Consider the following 4,749-nt stretch of genomic DNA (forward strand, 5'->3'; position numbering starts at 1 on the left):
TGACCTGTGATGATGAGCTTTTTTTCATATGTTTGATGGCCACATAAATGTCTTCTTTTGAGAAGTGTCTGTTCATAACCTTTGCCCACTTCTTGATGGGGTTCTTTCTTGTAAATTTGTTTAAGTTCCTTGTAGATTCTGGATATTAGCCCTTTGTCAGATGGATAGATTGCAAAATTTTATCCCACTATTCTACTCTGCTTCTGTTAATTCTACTTCTTTAGATTCCACATTTAAGTGAGATCATGTGATACTTGTCTTTCTGTGCCTGGCTTATTTCACTTAGCATGATGTCCTCTAGATTCACTCATGTTGTCACTAATGACAGAATTTCCTTCGTTTTAATGGCTGAATAGCTCTTTCCCATCTTGCATGATGGTGGGTGAAAAAGTTGACAAGCCAGATACTAAGGAGAACAAACCCAAAGCCAAGAAGCCTGATGCTGGTAGCAAGGTGAAAAAGGGTACCCTCAAGGCTAAAAAGCCCAAGAAGGGAAAGCCCCGTTGCAGCGGAAATTCTATCCTTGTCAAAGGAATTGCCAGATATTTCCAATCTGCTATGTATTCCAGAAAGGCCATGTACAAGAGGAAGTATTCTGCCGCTAAATCCAAGGTTGAAAAGAAAAAGGAGAAGTTTCTTGCAAATTGGTTGCAAAACCAATTGATGATAACAAGAATAGCAGTACCAGGTTGGTTAAACTTCTCAAAGGGCCTAGATATTATCCTACTGAAGATATGACTTGAAATATTTTGAGCCATGTCAAAAATCCCTTCAGTCAGCACATGAGAAAACTGTGAGCCAGCATCACCCCTGGGACCATTCTGATCATCCTCACTGGGTGCCACAGAGGCAACAGGGTGGTTTTCTTGAAGTAGCTGGCTAGTGACCTGTTACTTGTGACTGGACCTCTGGTCCTCAATCGAGTTCCTCTACAAAGAGCACGTCGGAAATTTGCCATTGCCACCTCAACCAAAACTGATATCAGCAATGTGAAAATCCAAAAACATCTTACCGACATTTACTTCAAGAAGCAGCAGCTACAGAAGCCCAGACACCAGGGAGGTGAGATCTTCAACACAGAAAGAGGGAAACATGAGATTACAGAGCAGTGCAAAGTTGATTGGAAAACTGTGCACTTTACCGCAGTTTGAGTTTACCAAACTCAAAGCTATTCCTCAGTTCCAGGGCTACCTGTGATCTGTGTTTGCCCTGATGAATGGAATTTATCCTCACTAATTAGTGTTCTAAATTCCTTAAGAAGAACCTAATGAAATAACTTACATATTTAAATAAATAAAAAATAAAGGCTGAGCAGTATTCCTTTGTGAAAACAGCCATTTTTTTAACCTTTACCTTCTGTGTGGACCCATAGCACTTACAATAGTATTGTCAGAAATCCTTCTCTACAGTTTGTTGTTCCAGGAGCCTTTATAATCTTGATTTATCATTTTTTCAATAGAACATCATCAACTATCCTACTCATCATAGTACAATATTCATAATTCAAGTTATCTGTGACTATAGTGGTCTTTCAAGCTTATTTGTTTATTGTCTTATATCTCAGTTTGAGTAGGTTACTATGGCAACAGGCGCTATAGAAATGTACAAGATAAATAATGGATTATGAATCTTCACAGGTGTCCAGCTAGGATATCTTTAATGAAAAGTCACTCTAAAATTGAAAGAATCTTTCTCATATATATGTTATGACCCACATGTTGAAATCACTCATTTATAAACAGGTATGCCTATCACCAAAAAGCCAGGTGAGTTCTCAATTTAGAAACACACTTTAGGAAGTTACTTTAGGTTTGCCCTTAGCAAAATAATTAAACTAGTTTTACTTTATTTCTCTTAAAGTTGCCAAGCCTAAAGGCATCACAAACACTAAATGGATTCATTGTTTTTCTTCATCCATCTCAGCTCAAATCAGATGTGGCTTAACATTTGCACTATAACAAGTACTTGCATGTCTTGATGTACAAATTTCATAGGCAAATTTTAAAAGAACTTTGACAAATGGCAATATCTATAGATGGAGTGAAGCCCAGGATTATGAGAAGTCTGGAATTCATTTTGTGTACAGAATAGTTAAAGGAGCAGGGTGAGAAAAAGACAACAGAGCACATGAGAGCTGCCTCCGGGGTTTGAAGATTCAGTGAAAGAGACAACTTATTCTGTAGCTCTCTGGAATGCAAAAATACAATCCAAGTGTAGCAGTGAGAAGAGGTAGGTTTGGTTTCCACATACAAAGTGGCTGTGCAACACCAGAGCTCGTCAGTATACAAACAACGGCCTCATGATGTAGTGAGCTCTCTGAGAGAATTCCTGGAGGGCGGGATGCTTGGAAAAGAAAGCTGCTAGGATCCCTTCAAACTCCATTACATAATTCTTGGATAAGAATTGTGAACATTTGGTGAGCTACCATATGTTTTACCTATTTTAGCTCATTTCATCCTCACAAGAACTTTATGAAGTAGATACTCTTATTACATAAACAAGGAAACTGAGTGGCAACAACAAAATTCAATACTTTGTCCAAGGCCACTTGATAGGAATAGTGGATTTGGAATTCAAACCCAAATAATTTGATGCCACAGCCAAAGCTAACTACTATGCCACACAGCTCTTAAAACTGAGTGGCACGTTGGTTCTGTGTGACCCTAAATGTCTCCAAACAACCCTTCAGAAGTCTATGTCTATTAATAGTTTCATCTTTAGCAGTGATGCTACATATCACAAGTGTATGCAGTGTTTAAATTCAACTAGATATTAGAAGTACAATTATTGTCTTTGTGTGTTTGTGTGTGCATGTGTGTATGTATGTATGTTAGGGAAGCAGTCTGAGAAAATTTGGGCATTGAAAATGAGTTATATATTTGCACTTAAGGCTCCTGTCTTCTGTCCACTTTCCTATCAACACTTTTTTATTTTGGTGACTCATCTTGTCTCATGACTTTACATGCTATCTACATATTGATTTCTCAAATTTAAATCTCCAGCCCTGACTCCCCAGCTTTGATCTCCAGACACATCTATATTCCTGCCTGCTTATCATGGATGTCCGACTTGGGATGCCCAAAGTACAATTCTTTCCAAAAGCTTACCTATGTGCATAGGCTTTTACCAGAAATACATATTTTATCTCTCTTTTTAAACTGAGTTTTGCCTTTCCACATTATACTAATACATAATGAACATGATTTTATAAGTTACATTTTCATTTACCAGGGCACAGTAACTCAAATCATATTATCTGAAAGCTGTGTTAAATGTCAGTTATTTCAAATACTCTTTCCAGTGATGTCAGCAAGATGGCTGACTAGAGTTACCTGGTACTCGTCACTCCCACAAAGATGAATTAAAACAATGAATAAACAACTATATTTTGACTAGAGTGACTGAGGAAGTACACTGGTGAGCCCCAGGGGAGCAGAGAGATCCTTGTGAAGCATGGAAGCCCTTGATAACACCATAGAGAGGGGAGCGAGGCATCCTCACTCTGCCACAAGATCTCCCCTGCCTGAATGAGCTCAGTGTCAGGGGAGACATTTTCTTATGGAGAAAAAGCAAAGCAGAGATTCCCATCAGTCCCCACTGCTACCACATACACCAGCCTTCCTTGCTATCTGAAAATTCCTTGGTCCTCACAGGCCCCAAATCCAGTTTGGAGAGCAGCTGGAAGTACATACAGCTACACTGACTTAGAGTAGAAACCAACCTGGAGCATCTTCCAACCCTAAGATTAAGCACCTATGGTTTGGGGCAATCTTGAAATTGGACCCACTGCTAGGCATCCTGTACCACCATGATGAGAAACTCCTATGGCCTAGGCCCTTGAGGCAATAACAAACATCACTAATAAGGATTACAACTGAAAAAACTGCCAGGGATCACACTAATGAATCTACCCAGAAAAAAAATGTCAATGTCCCATACCCAAACAACACCCTAGGGAGTCATCTACAGGCAAAAGTCTCTCTCTACAAAAGTTATTCTATAAAATTAGAAAAAGCTACTATTCCACTAGATGTGTAGAGATCAATGTAGGGACATAGAGACATGAAGCAAGAAAACATGACACCCTGAAATAAATACAATTAGTCTCTAGTGACAGACCCCAAAGAAAAGGACATATATAAAATGCCTGAAAGGATCGATTCAACAAGAGGATATAACAATTGTAAATACATATGTGCCCAACAATGAAACACTCAAATATATAAAGCAAACAATATTATTCGCATAAAGGGAGAGATAGATGCAAAACAATAAAAGTAGGGCACTTCAACACCCCGCTTTCAACAATGGGTAGATAATCTAGACAAAAAAATCAACAGAAACGGCAGAATTAAACTGCACCACAGACCAAATGGCCCTAACAAACATTTACAAAACACTCCATCTAACAGCTGCAGAATATGCTTTCTTCTCAACTGCATGTAAAACATTTTCCAGGTAGATCACATGGTAGGCCACAAAACAATTTTTAACAAATTGAAGAATATAGAGATCATATCAAGTATGTTTTCTGACCACAAGGATATAAATCTAGAAGTCAACACTTAGAAAAACTTTGGACACTTTACAAGTATGTGAACATTAAACAACATGTTCCTAAACAACTAATGAGTCAATGATGAAATTGAAAGGGAAATTAAAAATTTCCTTGAGAGAAAAGAGAATGGAAACATATCAAACCTATATGATCTAAGATCTAAAGTTTATAGCAACAAATGTCTACACCAA

General features: G+C 38.1%; 1 pseudogene; it reads left to right on the forward strand.

The window, feature by feature from the left end:
* The first annotated feature begins 356 nt into the window (after positions 1-356).
* Positions 357-1,248, forward strand: LOC702005 (large ribosomal subunit protein eL6 pseudogene; annotated as a pseudogene).
* Positions 1,249-4,749: the final 3,501 nt, after the last annotated feature.

This window comes from Macaca mulatta, chromosome X (assembly GCF_049350105.2).
Source record: "Macaca mulatta isolate MMU2019108-1 chromosome X, T2T-MMU8v2.0, whole genome shotgun sequence".
Taxonomy (NCBI): domain Eukaryota; kingdom Metazoa; phylum Chordata; class Mammalia; order Primates; family Cercopithecidae; genus Macaca; species Macaca mulatta.